Source organism: Hyperolius riggenbachi, chromosome 5, assembly GCF_040937935.1.
Source record: "Hyperolius riggenbachi isolate aHypRig1 chromosome 5, aHypRig1.pri, whole genome shotgun sequence".
In the NCBI taxonomy this organism is placed as follows: domain Eukaryota; kingdom Metazoa; phylum Chordata; class Amphibia; order Anura; family Hyperoliidae; genus Hyperolius; species Hyperolius riggenbachi.
The window spans coordinates 120,689,124-120,704,321 of record NC_090650.1 but is presented as its reverse complement, the minus strand read 5'-3'; the positions used below and the strand labels follow the sequence as shown (position 1 = coordinate 120,704,321).

At 46.4% G+C, this 15,198-nt stretch overlaps 1 protein-coding gene across 7 annotated transcripts in view; it reads right to left on the bottom strand.

Annotated features, from left to right (window-relative positions):
- The window catches only part of RBMS3 (RNA binding motif single stranded interacting protein 3), an 876,931-nt gene that overhangs the window by 485,663 nt on the left and 376,070 nt on the right, over positions 1 to 15,198 (bottom strand). The window lies entirely within an intron of this gene.

Genomic DNA, 15,198 nt, shown 5'->3' with positions numbered 1-15,198 from the left:
TCAGCATTTCCTGTTTTAACTTTTCAGCTTCCTGTGTCCCCTGCTTGATCTATATCTGTCCATCACAAACCTCACTCACTGTTCTAATAAATATTCGTTACCACGAGTGAATTGAATAACCACTATCACAAAAAGTGTAACATTTAAATAGGAACTCCAGTGAAAATAATGTAATAAAAAAAGTGCTTCATTTTTACAATAATTATGTATAAATGATTTAGTCAGTGTGTGCTCATTGTAAAATCTTTCCTCTCCCCGATTTACATTCTGACATTTATTACATGGTGACATTTTTACTGTGGGCAGGTTATGTAGCTGCTGCTAGCTGTTTTGTCTGTTAGAGACAGCTGTAAACAGCTAATTCCTGTCTGAGCCTTTTTACATTGTAACAAACTGCCAAAAGTACCGCGGTACTCAGAGCTTCTTGTGGGAGGGGTTTCAGCACAAAATCAGTCACACAGCGCCCCCTGATGGTCTGTTTGTGAAAAGCATTATATTTCTCATGTAAAAGGGGGTATCAGCTACTGATTGGGATAAAGTTCAATTCTTGGTTGGAGTTTCTCTTTAAAATGCATGTAAATACATACTGTAGATAGAACACACCCATTTATCACAGAGTGAAATGAACTGTTAGGGCTGGTGCACATTACAAGAGCTTTTCTAAGCGTTTGTGATTTTAAAAGCTCTTGCTAATGTTATGCTATGTGTGTGTTCTTACTGGAGCGATGTGATTTTGTAAAAAATCTCCCATAAATACCATTGCATTAGCAACCGTTTTTCACAATCACTAGTGCTAAAAAAGCTCTTCTAGTGTGAACAAGCCCTTAATCACATTTTTTCCTATGTAGCTAAAAATCTGCCTAATCTGACAAGCTTTGGGCTAGTCCATCTAATCATGGAGGGTTTTTAGGATGACCTTTACTTAACCCTTTAGCAGCCAATTTATTTAGACAAGTGCCAATTTAGTTTAGCAATTTTTTTATTTCTTCTTTGTTAAAATTCCCTGCTTCTAATTAGTACTACCATAATGTGTATTTATGGCCCCTTGTCACTAGGGGGCAAGTGTGAGGCAATAATAGAGGACTTCTGCTTTCAGTTTCTAAACGTTCTGCTAGCAGAGAGATAAAGAGTAGAGAAACCGAGAGCCCAATATAGTGTAGTATGTTAAGCATAAATGAAGTAAAGGTTATCGTGAGAAAATTATACTCACAAACATGGGTTACCACACAGGCAACCACTGTATAGGCAGGTGAGGAGATTAGACCTGTCCTCACTCAGGGATAAGAAGTCGCTCTCTGTAGATGCGAAAGGGGGTAGATCACCCCTCCACCAGGGGTGGACATGGTATAGCAGTAGGAGAACAGAGGCGCCAGCAGGATAAAAGTGGATAAAAACTTTAAAATTTGCTGGGAGGAAGTGGTGGACTTACCTCCATAAAGCAGACACGAAAGACTGTCTGAATAGTAGTCACATTTATTAATTAGTACCCCAAAACAGTGCACTAGGCCCAAAACCTGAGAGATTTATCAGAATATCACTACCTTCTGTAATTTATAAGGCATGTTACTCTAGTATAAATCTTAATTTGATGTGTAAGTATACACATGTATGTAGTCAAATTTTTCATTTTTTTTTCCGGGTAGTTGTCTTTTAACAATCGTGAATGCAGATTGAGCAAAATAGAAGCAGTCAGCTTTAAAGGGAACCTTAACTGAGAGGGATATGGATATTTCCTTTTAAACAATATCAGTTGCTTGGCAGTCCTGCTGATCTCTTTAATTGCAGTAGTGGCTGACTCAAACACCTGAAACAAGCATGCAGCTAATCGAGTCTGGCTTCAGTCAGAGCACCTGATCTGCATGCTTGTTGAGGGGCTGTGGCTAAAAGTATTAGAGACACAGGATCAGCAGGAAAGTCAGGCAACTGGTATAATTTTAAAAGGAAAAATCCATATCCTTCTCAGTTTAGGTTCCCTTTAAGGTCAACATATGTTACAATCTTATTCTTGAAGGAAACATATATATTGTACAGAACATTTTTTTAAAGAACTTTGTAGATACAGTATTGACATTAAAGCCCTTCTGCAGGCACATATCTGACATACCATCAAATTATGCAATATTCAGAGAGCTCTAATTTTGTCTTTTTTTGTGTGAAATGAAGTTTGTGTGAAATGACGTTTCTGCAGTTATTACTATTTTTTTATTCTGATCACATGACCCAAGGCGGTTGGATTGAGTTAGTTAGGTTAGGCTCTGTGGCTGAAGCTACTACATAGATTCCCTTTTCCTACTCTTCAGACTGCAGGGAGCAGGCACAGCCTGAGTTCTCCAAGAAGCTTGCAGCCTACAGCAGTGACAGCCTGCTGTTAAGGAAGTGGCAAGTGTCTGATCACCTTACCAGGTACAGCAGTGACAGTCTACTGTTAAGGAAGTGGCCAGTGTCTGAGCACCTTACCAGGTACAGCAGTGACAGTCTACTGTTAAAGTGAACCTTAAGTCAGAAAAAAAAACGAGTTTTACTCACCTGGGGCTTCTACCAGCCCCCTGCAGCAGTCCTGTGCCCTCGCAGCCACTCACTAATACTCTGGTCCCCCGCTGCCAGCTAGTTTCGTTTTTGCCAACAGGCCCGTCAGGACTGGCCACGCGTAGCTTTTTCCGCATTCCCGACTGCAATTAGCGCTATTGCGGGCGGCAATGCGTACAAAAATACGCGTTGTTCTCATATCTATGCATGCGTAATGCGGCAACGCATATTTTTATAAGCTAATTGCAGTCGGGAATGAAGAAAAAGCTACGCGTGGCCAGTCCTGACGAGCCTGTCGGCAAAAATGAAACTAGCTGGCAGCGGGGGACTACAGGATTAGTGAGTGGCTACGAGGGCACAGGATGGCTGCAGGGGGCTGGTAGAAGCCCCAGGTATGTAAAACCAGGGATGCTCGGATGTGCCTCATCCACGAATTCGGAAATCCGCGTGGTTGCAAAAAAAAAATCCGCATTCGGCCCCGCCGCATGCGGATTTTCGTCCGCGTCCACGCAACCACGCGGGTTTTTTCCCGTGAATGGCGTAATCACGCGTGGATTCCCGCTCGGAGGCGGATTTTCTTTTAACGTTAATAACAAAGCCCCCATACATGCTACAGTCCCCCAAATAGCATGGATTATCGAGGTGATAAGGGGCAACATAACTTCAACATAAAAAATTCCCCCCCAAAATTTTTTTCTAGAGAAAATGGATTTTAAAGTGAAATCAACACTTTAAATGGGGCTATTAATTGGTAATAAGTGGTTTTAAAAAGGGATATACGCGTTAAGCAGTCAAAGAGGTGAAGGCGAGTTCCAATGGCACTTGGCGGCGAAGGTACAGCTGGAGGAGGATGAGTGGCTGACGGCAAAAAGGCTCCAGAGAGGTTTTTGTAAATTTTTTTTTTTTTTTTGCAGCAATTAGCAATGACATCGCAGCAGAGTTGTCAGTGGACACGGGCAGTGTGAACGCAGAGTGCAGTGGTGGTAGCGACTGAGTCAGGAGAAGGACTATGCGGGCGGTCAGTTCAGCAGCACAGAAGGACCACGGCAACATACTGGTGGTAGTAGTAGCAGCACAGCGTCATAGTGCTGGCCAAAAAATTAAATGCACCCGGTGACCCGGGCAGTGTGAACGCAGAGTGTAGTAGCGACTGAGTCAGGAGGACAAAGCGGGCGGTCAGTTCAGCAGCAGCAGCAGCACAGTAGTAGTAGCACAGCGTCATAGTGCTGGCCAAAAAATTAAATGCACCCGGCGACCCGGGCAGTGTGAACGCAGAGTGTAGTAGCGACTGAGTCAGGAGGACAAAGCGGGCAGTCAGTTCAGCAGCAGCAGCACAGTAGTAGTAGCACAGCGTCATAGTGCTGGCCAAAAAATTAAATGCACCCGGTGACCCGGGCAGTGTGAACGCAGAGTGTAGTAGCGACTGAGTCAGGAGGACAAAGCGGGCGGTCAGTTCAGCAGCAGCAGCAGCACAGTAGTAGTAGCACAGCGTCATAGTGCTGGCCAAAAAATTAAATGCACCCGGCGACCCGGGCAGTGTGAACGCAGAGTGTAGTAGCGACTGAGTCAGGAGGACAAAGCGGGTGGTCAGTTCAGCAGCAGCAGCACAGTAGTAGTAGCACAGCGTCATAGTGCTGGCCAAAAAATTAAATGCACCCGGTGACCCGGGCAGTGTGAATGCAGAGTGTAGTAGCGACTGAGTCAGGAGGACAAAGCGGGCGGTCAGTTCAGCAGCAGCAGCAGCACAGTAGTAGTAGCACAGCATCATAGTGCTGGCCAAAAAATTAAATGCACCCGGTGACCCGGGCAGTGTGAACGCAGAATGTAGTAGCTACTGAGTCAGGAGGACAAAGCGGGCGGTCAGTTCAGCAGCTCAGAAGGAGGACCATGGCAACTTACTGGTAGTAGTACCATAACACCAAAAAATTAACCAAGGTAGGCACTAGAGTAAATGTCTTTATAAAGGCAGGCATAGTTAACAACAGCACATGCAGCAGCCACTTCATGTCCCCCTGTGTCCGACAATAGGGGCCAGAAACTCACCTTCCACCCAAGCCTGGTTTATTTTCAGGAAGGTGAGTTTGTCCACAGAGGCGTGGGAGAGCCGAGAGCGCTTCTCTGTGACCACGCCACCGGCCGCACTAAAGCATCTCTCTGAGAGGACACTGGAAGGAGGGCAGGATAGGAGTTCCAGGGCGTACTGGGAAAGCTCGCTCCAGATGTCCAGTCTCTTGACCCAGTACTCCAAGGGGTCCACGGGGCTGTCGGTGTCATTGAGCCCGCTGGATGACCCCATATAGTCAGACACCATGGTGGTCAGTCGTTGCTTGTGCTGGTTGGTGGTGGATGCTGTGGCGGGCACCTCTGTTCTGGGCTGCTGCACTGCATACAGGCTCTTGCTTAGGCTCTTCAGGTCTCCGGGGCGCTAGTTGCTGCTGCTGCTGCTGGTGGTTGTTGTTGTGCTGCTAGTGGCAATGGCAGGCACCTCTTGCTGGCTTGGCAGAGCAGTTACAGTGGGGGTGGAAGGCTGGGGGAATGCTTCCAGTAGTCTGCGCACAAGGGCCTCCTTCAACTCCCTTGTGCGTTGCTCGGTGGTGGATGGCGTCATTAAGTCTCCCAGCTTCCCCTTCAGACGGGGATCAAGCATCAAGGTAATCCAGATGTCCTCCCTTGAACGCATCTGGATCACCCGGGGGTCCCTGCGAAGGCAGCGCAACATGTGCACAGCCATGGGAAACAAGTGGGCCCTGCCAGCAAGATCTCCCTCGTCCTCGCCATTGTCCCATAACGCATGCCTGTCCTCTTCCTGTGCCATGTCGTTGTCCTCCTCAAACCGCCATCCACGTACAACGCCTGCTGCACTCTGCTCCTCCTCCTCCTCCTCATTCAGGTTAGGGACCTCCAACTCTTCCACTACCTGCTGTGAGCCCTCCTCTGAGCTGGACTGTGCTGCCATCTGCTCCTGTTCTTCCAACTGCCTCAGGGCTTCATCCCCACGCTCAATTAAATTGTCCATTGCCTGCTCCAGTAGACAAACCAAGGGCACCCACTGGCACACAGAGGCCCGCTCCTCACTGACCATCTTGGTTGCCTCCAGGAAGGGACTCAGCACCAGGCATACTTGCTGCATCAGTGTCCACTGAGTGGCAGTAATCATGGGGACTTGCTGGTTGCTGGGGACACTTGGGTCTAGCATGTAGGCCCTAAGAGCCAGCCTGTGCTGACACAGCCGCTCCAACATGGCCAGAGTCGAATTCCAGCGAACTGGCATGTCGATGATCATCCGGTGTTGTGGCCTTCCATACTGCTGCTGTAAGGTGGACAAGAGTGCAGAGGCAGTGGCTGACAGGCGGAAAAAGCGTACCACCGCCCGGGCATCCTGCAGCAGCTCGCTCATCCCCTGGTAGGTGCGCAAGAAGCGCTGCACCACAAGATTGAGCACGTGGGCCAAGCAGGGGATGTGCTGGAGGTTTCCCTGCTGCACTGCTGCCACCAGGTTGGCCCCGTTATCGGCTGCCACATACCCCACTTCCAGGCCTCTGGGGGTCAGCCACCTCCGCTCCTGCTTCCTGAGGGCGGCCAGGACGTTGGTGGCCGTAAGCCTCTCCTTCCCCAGGGTCACCAATTTTAAAAGGGCTTGGCAGTGCCGAGGCTTGGCGCTGCTGCTGCCGAGGCGGGCTTGCTTTCCGGGTGCTGAGGGAGTGTCGTGACAGGACCCTTCTGCATCCCCCCTGATCCCGCGTGGTGGCACCACTAGCTGGGCTGATGCGCTCTTGTCCTCCCTCCCTTCCATCAGTGTCACCCAGTGGGCCGTAAAGGACAGGTAGCGACCTGTCCCAAATCTGCTACTCCACTAGTCCATGGTCACGTGGACCCGCTTGCCCACAGAGTAGTCCAGGGAACGGGCCACGTTTTCCACCACAAACTTGTGGAGTGCTGGGATCGCGCTCCTGCTGAAATAGTGGCGACTGGGGACTTGCCACTCGGGGATGCCAAATTGGAGCAGCGTCCGCATGGCGCTCCCCTCCTGCACCAGGGAGTAGGGAAGCAGCTGTGATGCCATGGCCCGGGCCAGCAAGCCATTTAGATTGCGGATCCGCCTGTGGCTTGGAGGCAGAGGCTTGGTCAGACCCTGAAAGGTGTCGCTCAGCAGGGTCTGACGACGCTGGGATGCAGGGGAGACAGAGGAGAGAGACGAACACTGGCTGCCAGCCTCAATGTCTGTGTCCTGAGCAGCCGAGGTGGAAGAGCGCTTGCGTGCTACTACTGCTGCTGCTGCTGTGGGGGATTCACGACCCTGAGGGAGGGAGGATGCTGCTGCGCTGGTGGGCCTTCTGCTCTCAGGAACCCCTGCCAGCAGTGCCTGCTTCCTCTTAAAGTCCGCATACTCGCGGCAGTGGCGGCTTCTCAGGTGGCCCTGGAGGGATGAGGTACCCATCTTGCTCAGACTTTTCCCACGGCTCAATCTTTTGCTGCATAACCTGCACACCGCATACCTTTTGTCATCAGTACATTCCTCAAAGCAATCCCACACTGGTGACTTTAATTTACTGCGGCCCCCACTAGCAGAGGGTGCAGCGGAGCAATGTGTGGTAGTAGTTGCCGGGGGTTGCATGGTGGTGGTGCCGGCTGAAGCAGTGTCCTGTCTACTTCCTCCACGCCCACTGCTGCCGATGCCCCTGCCCCTGCCTGACATATGGCGATATCCTTGCCTAGGCCGAGGTGACTCGTCATCCTGCTCTGACCATTCTTCCACGGTCCACAACGTCATCATCAGCAGCATCATCATAATCCAGCTCTTCCTCTGACTCCCCCGCCTCCTCTTCTGTCCCTACATCCCCAGACACAGACCCCTCTTCTTCATCACCAGAACTCAACAACGCTTGTGATTGTGGCCCGATCTCAATCTCTGCCACATCAGTCCCCAGTAAGTCCTGTGCTTCTTGCATCAGCAGGTTCCCAGATGCCGGACTGAGGGACAGAACGCTGTCATCCTGGGAGGGCTGCTGACCAGTGGGTGCTGGGGTGGATGTCACAACAAGCGTGGGATGTTGGCTGCTGCTGCTACTGCTTGGAGTGGTGCTCACAGTAGAGGTCTGGGAGGAAGTCATGATGTCCATGAGTACGTCAGGTTCCATTTGCTCAACCACCACACGGGGACCAGAAACTTTAAAATATTTGGACAATGGCGTCCGCTGACTCGGCCCAGGCTTTGCTGCCCCCTTTTCTGCTGCATCACGACCACGTACAGCTGGGCGTCCTCTCCCTGGACGTGGAGCAGTCCCAGAAGTGGCTGAGGCAATTGAACTCCCTTTCCTCTCACCCCGCGAAACCCTGCCAGACATGTTGCTAGTAATGAATCACTGGATGCAGTGGGCACAGTACAAGGTCACTGAAGGATGCAGTGGGCACAGCACAAGGTCACTGAAGGATGCAGTGGCCACAGTACAAGGTCACTGAAGGATGCAGTGGGCACAGCAGTGGGCACTGGATATACAACTAGGTCACTGAAGGATGCAGTGGCCACAGTACAAGGTCACTGAAGGATGCAGTGGGCACAGCAGTGGGCACTGGATATACAACTAGGTCACTGAAGGATGCAGTGGGCACAGTACAAGGTCACTGAAGGATGCAGTGGGCACAGCACAAGGTCACTGAAGGATGCAGTGGCCACAGTACAAGGTCACTGAAGGATGCAGTGGGCACAGCAGTGGGCACTGGATATACAACTAGGTCACTGAAGGATGCAGTGGCCACAGTACAAGGTCACTGAAGGATGCAGTGGGCACAGCAGTGGGCACTGGATATACAACTAGGTCACTGAAGGATGCAGTGGCCACAGTACAAGGTTACTGAAGGATGCAGTGGGCACAGCAGTGGGCACTGGATATACAACTAGGTCACTGAAGGATGCAGTGGGCACAGTACAAGGTCACTGAAGGATGCAGTGGGCACAGTACAAGGTCACTGAAGGATGCAGTGGCCACAGTACAAGGTCACTGAAGAATGCAGTGGGCACAGCAGTGGGCACTGGATATACAACTAGGTCACTGAAGGATGCAGTGGGCACAGTACAAGGTCACTGAAGGATGCAGTGGGCACAGTACAAGGTCACTGAAGGATGCAGTGGCCACAGTACAAGGTCACTGAAGAATGCAGTGGGCACAGCAGTGGGCACTGGATATACAACTAGGTCACTGAAGGATGCAGTGGGCACACAAGGATGTCACACTGTGTAATGAGATGCTCATATGCCAGCGAGCGAGCGAGCAGTGGGCACTGGGCACAGCACAAGGTCACTGACAGAATGAATGAACAGCGCTGGCAGAGAGTGGCGGCGCTGGCGGTGTGACTGGCTGCCTGCAAATAGTACAAGTGTATAACTGTCACTGGAATATACAAGTGAACACTGCAGCTGCACTAACCTGCCTGCCTGCACTCTACACACAGATAATCCCTACTCCCACTACACTGCAGCACTGAACCTGCCTGCACAGCACTACACACAGTTAAATAATCACTAGACTCCCACACTCCCACTACACTACACTGACTACAACTAACTACAGCAATCACTCACTGACTAGCTAACTGTGTACAGTATAAGAGCAGTGTTAGCAAAAAAAAACGCTTTGTTTTTAACACAATAAATGCACTTGCTCAAACAACAATGGCCTAGAGATAATCCTCTCAGCACCACAGTCTAGTAGCAAGGACAGAGCTTTTCCATCATGGCCGCCGCTTTATATTCAGGAGGGGAGGGCATAGCTCCCCTCCTGTGATTGGTTGCTAGGGCCTGGCTGGGGCACTCTGATTGGCCTGCAATGTGTCACTTCCGCATAGTTTGACGCATTTCCGCAAACCACGACTTCAGCCCCGGGTTTCACGAGCGTGAATGCGGATTTCTGTCCGCATTCACGCGAAGCCGAAGTAGATTTTCGTGGTTGAAAATCTATTCACGGCTTAGCGTGTCCGAGGCGGAATGCGTCAAAATGGTCGTGAATCCACGCGTAAGCGTGATCACGACCTGGCGGTGAGCACCACTGTGTAAAACTCATTTTGTTTCTGACTTAAGGTTCACTTTAAGGAAGTGGCTAGTCTCTGAGCACCTTACCAAGTACAGCACTGATAGTCTTTTGGTAAGGAAGTGGCCACTGCCAGTGTCTGGGCACCTTACCAGGTACAGCAGTGATAGTCTGCTTTTAAGGAAGTGGCCAGTGTCTAGCCACCTTATCCGGTGAAGCAGTAACAGTCTATTGTTAAGGAAGTGACCCGTGTCTGAGCACCTTACCAGGTACAGCAGTGATGGTCTTCTGTTAAGAAAGTGGCCAGTGTCTGGGCACCTTACTAGGTACAGTAGTGACAACCTCCTGTTAATGAAGTGGCCAGTGTCTGGGCACCTTACCAGGTACAGTAGTGACAACCTGCTGTTAATGAAGTGGCCAGTGTCTGGGCACCTTACCAGGTACAGTAGTGACAACCTCCTGTTAATGAAGTGGCCAGTGTCTGGGCATCTTACCAGGGACAGCAGTGACAACCTGCTATTAAGGAAGTTGCCAGTGTGTAGGCACTTTACAAGGTACAGCAGTGACAGTCTACTGTTCAGGAAGTGGCCAGTTTCAGGGCACCTTGCCAGATACAGCAGTGACAGTCTACTGTTAAGGAAGTGGCCAGTGTCAGGGCACCTTACCAGGTACAGCAGGAATAGTCTACTGTTAAGGAAGTGACCAGTGTTTGGGCACCTTACCAGGTACAGCAGTGACAGTCTACTGTTCAGGAAGTGACCCATGTCTGGGCACTTTACCAGGCACTTTAAAAGTGATTTATTGACACTAAGCTTATGTAATAAAAATAATCTCTAGTGCCTATCTAGGGAAACATTCATACCAATAGTTGGATATTGAAATACATTTAAAGTAATTAGCCTTGGGACATTATAGTTGTGTGACCACCTTTGCAGACCGCGGGAAATCACAGAACATTTACAGAAAATGAGGAAGCCTCTAAGGAACATGTTTGGATTAGTAATGAAATGTCTAGTTTTCTCAAGAAGCCGAGACAAATTTAGATTACTTGCGCTGAAACGCTGACGAACTATACCAAATGTTTGTGTTTGTTATAGAAGATCTAGAAGCAGTAAGTCAAGAGCAGCTGAATTTGCTGATTGCTCTTCAAGACATTTCATCATTTCACTACACGGGTACTTAAATTCGACTGATGTAGGAAATCGTCTGGAATGTAAATGTTTAATGGCAATCTAACAATCACAATCTGATTACAATAACACATAAAATAGGTGTTAATTAGTACTTTCGTAATGGAACTGCAACTTTTTGGCAAATATATATCCTGCTGTCTTCTGCTTTCCATCAAGAAAATTGATTGGATAGAAATATGCTGTAAAGAGGCCATGTATTTAGATGAAAGCACCCTACATATATTGCTCATAGCAAGTAATCAGGCAGCACTGTCGCGGCTACCATTGTGTACAATTTCTTATTGATATTGATGCGATGTAAAGAGATGGACAGGGAATTGGGAGCAGGTATAGGATCCTGACATCTTCTCAAATAACAATCTAGGCTACAGTATATTTATGGCTTCCTTAAAGCATACCTGAAGAGAATAATAAAAAAGTTAGATACTGCAAAGTACGGCATGTGCCCACAGAGTAGCATGGAGCTACTCTATGGGCGTGATTCACAAAGCGGTGCTAACAGTTAGCACACTAGTGAAAAGCCCTTTATCACGCCTAAACTCTGTTTAGGCATGATAAGTTTAGGTGTGATAAGTTTAGGTGTGATAAGTTTAGGTATGATAAGTTTAGGTGTGATAAGTTTTTAGGCATGATAAGTTTAAGCACCAACTGGGTTAGCACCGCAGTGCATAGCCGATCAAAAGTTTTGCGCTAGCAAAGACTGGTGCACTTTGCATAGAGTTTAATGGCGCTGCTTTGCGTGCGGGACTTTGCGCGCGATCTAAACTTATCTAAACTTATCATGCCTAAACTTATCATGCCTAAACTTATCATGCCTAAACTTATCATGCCTAAACTGAGTTTAGGCATGATAAAAATGGTTATCATGCCTGAAGTCTTTAACTGGGTTATCGCCGCTTTGTGAATCGAGCCCTATGTCTTTTCCTCAGTGCACAAGCACCTCCATGCTACTCAGTGGCCTACATGGTGAGGAGCATGGTCGCAAAAAAGGAGAAGAACCCAGCGAGCAGCAGAGGGGTTGATGATGATCAGGTAAGCATGTGGAGCATTTCGATGAATCAGGTCATCTGGGCGCACAGCGCCAGCTGCATAGTGCCAGGGGAAGCTGTGGCTATAGCGCTAATGCTACAGTCCACATCCCTGCACATGGGTAATTTGGGGATCCGACCCCGTTTTACTTCCCCCTCCGAATTGCTATGACTCAGAGGGGGAATAATATTTAACACCACCTGGTGATTCAGCAGCAGCAGGGTGAGCCTTCGTTCAGCACACCCTGCACATAGCTGACTGGTGGCCAACCTATACATATGCCATCCAGAGGCTTTCTTCTACAGTTCTGAGTATGTTACTTTGTTCCACTACAAATTTGCTTTAATCTGACTCAAGGGAAAAAGCAATATTTTAGCTCTGGGAAGTATGAAAAGGGGTTGGAACCTCTTAAACAAAAATGTATTACTATTGTTTCTGCTTCTTCCTAAGAAAATATCCCTAATATCTTGTACTGACGTGTAACTATGTACAGGGACAGAGATAAATACATGTTTGCTTGTAGATTGACAACGACCTGGAGCCCCCATAAAGATTTTATTTTTTCCTGAGCCTTCTAGAGTTTATATCAAATCCTAGGAGGTTGATGAAGTGTGGAGACCGACTGCAGACGAGGGCAGCAGTCATAGGATTGTTGCTGTTTGCAATAAATAATTGTAACTATTTATATATTTTTATAAATTAAGCAACTGCTTACTATATTATTTCCCAGAGATCAACTTTAAAGGATAGAGTTAAGCCGTGCCCACAACCTTTTTCAAAACTATTTTGATCTTTATTTTTCAGAAACTTTTTAAATGAAACATCCTTAAAATATTTTTGTCAGTGTTTTATAAAGCGTGAGCTTTGATCCACCCATTTAGTAGCTATTGCCTTGTTTCCATGGACTTTCCCTAAATTAAGAATGAGTGATATTTACACTGGAGGCAAAACTTCAGGTCTTAGCTCATGTGCACAGTTTACAATCCACAAAAGTGTTTTGACGTGAAAATAAACTGATTTAACCTACTAGCAAAAAGTTCATGCCAATAAGATAAGATGTACATTGGCAAACATCCAGAGAATACTTGTGGTAATTAGCTCTTAGTGTCCCGTCCCAGTCAATGAACACATAATATGTAGTTGTATTTAGGTGATCTCGCATGACACTGATGAAAAGGAAACTCCATCTTAAGTTACATTAAAGACATTAAAGGGTTCTATATTCCTTCAATTAGTTTTATTTTTAAGTATGTGTTAGTATATGTGCGGCTACGTGTTTACACATCTCAGCTATAAATCTTGGCATGCTATGAAACAGTACGAGTTTATTGCCAAGATGTTCTAGATGTAAAGTATGCTTATTCTAACATATGTTATATTTATTAGGTATGCTATCTTTATGTTTTATCAGATATTCTGTTTCAGAACAGCCTGAAGAGTTTAGACTGTTTTTATTACTGGAATTTTAATTCACATTTTACACTTGCTTGAAGCATGTTAGCACAACCCTTACCATAACTCTTCCCTTTACCTTTGTAAGTATTGTACATCTCTGCTTTCTCCAGCTTTACCTTTTCTTCATAACTGATGTGGTCATGAGGAATTTTTCAGTTAAAATGAAAAGCACAATGACTATAGCCAAGTTATAGCACCTACAGCATAAACAAAATGTTGAGTATTGTACTCAATACTCTTTTTATATGAACTAACATGAAATATAGCTTTTGGAAGTAACTAGAACACAGGAGCTCATATGCAATAAGTTTTTCTCCTGAGCTATCTTCTAGGAGATTATTTCCATCCTTTGTTTAAAATAAGTTTTCAGAACGTTGTAATTATAAAAAGTACCAAACAGTAGGTGAAAAAGTACTTTGAGTGCTTTCTTGCTTAATGATGGCTTAAAGGGCATTTTATTGTCAAGTTGTGAAAATATTGCCTCGGAGCACACTTAGGAGAAGACAAATGCATATGGACCAGGGGCCCTTATTCAATTCACCTTTTCTCCTCGGTGATGTATTCACATATTATGAATAAAATGCCTTTTAAACCACCTTTAAGCAGGAAAATACTCAGAATAATTTTGACAGTACTTTTTCACCAACTTTTTGATATATTTTTTTTTAAATTGCAGAGTACCGAAAAGTTTGTTTTAAACAGAATATGAACAATTATCACCTAGGAGAAAACATTGAAAAAGGGCCATTATGATAATCAGTACTAGACTGTTACACAATACACATGAACATGCAAATATAACGAGACAGTTCTTGGAACTCTTATGTTGGCCCTTAGTCATTTATTTTATCTTACTGTGCTGGATTGTCCACCTGCTGCTATCAACCCCCCCAGTCAGGTGCTTGCCTCCTCCTCCTGTTAGCTACCCGCCAACCTACCTCATGGGTAGGCAGGAGCTGCTTGCAGAGTAGCAGTGGAACGTTATACATTACCTGCTCCTAGCAGGGATACAGGACCCTTACTTTAGGATGTTTGCTTTATCTTGACTGAATCAGTAGCTTACGGATATATCCTAAGGTTGATTATTTGTTTACCTGAAGTGGTGAGTTTACAAATTGCATTTGAGATCTTGAAGGATTCCATGTGCTAAATAGATAGTGGAAGAGAGTTCCTCAGGCAAGAAGAGGCTCAGGAAAAATACTGACTGTGACTGTGGGAGGAACTGACAAAACTAGACAAGAGGAGAACTATCTTTCCATCCAGAGCAGGATTACATTTTGGGTTATATCTAAAAAATTAGCTCAGCAATCTATGAAGGGGCTACACTATACAGACCTTTACAGGTTAGTGTTAGTAGCAACAACATTATTAGGTAAACTGCAGAATAGTAAAATGTGGTGATGATTTCTATGGTATTTGGATTTCCTGTATTCATTCTGTGTTCCTCTTTGTTCAAAGTAAGCTGCATTACCTGATGGTGGTGTATGATATATATATCATGCATGCTTTTTTTCAGTAAAGAGTTCTAACTTGTTATTTTGTTGTAATGGGTGCCTGTCTGCATGTACAGATCACTCTGCTCCATCAATTAGAAGGTTGTTGTTTTTTTGTTTGTTTGTTTGTTTGTTTTGGAAGAGTGTCAAGGTGGCCACACACGATACAATAAAATGATCCAATTGTACGGCAATTCAATAAAAAAACGATCGGATCTCCCGAAAAAATCGATAGCTTTTTTTTTATTCGACTGAAAAATTCAATCGGATTTCCTGTTTTCTTCGATTTTTATCGATCCGGAATGCCAGATATTTTTCTTCAATCTTTCTAAAGATTGTATGGTGTGTGTTAGATTGTCAATTTATTCATATATACACCCTAGCAGGAGGAGGAAAGAAGGGAAAAACGAGAGAGAGAGAGAGAGAGAGAGAGAGAGAGAGGGAATTGGGTCCTTGAGAACAAGTTATGAGTTGGGC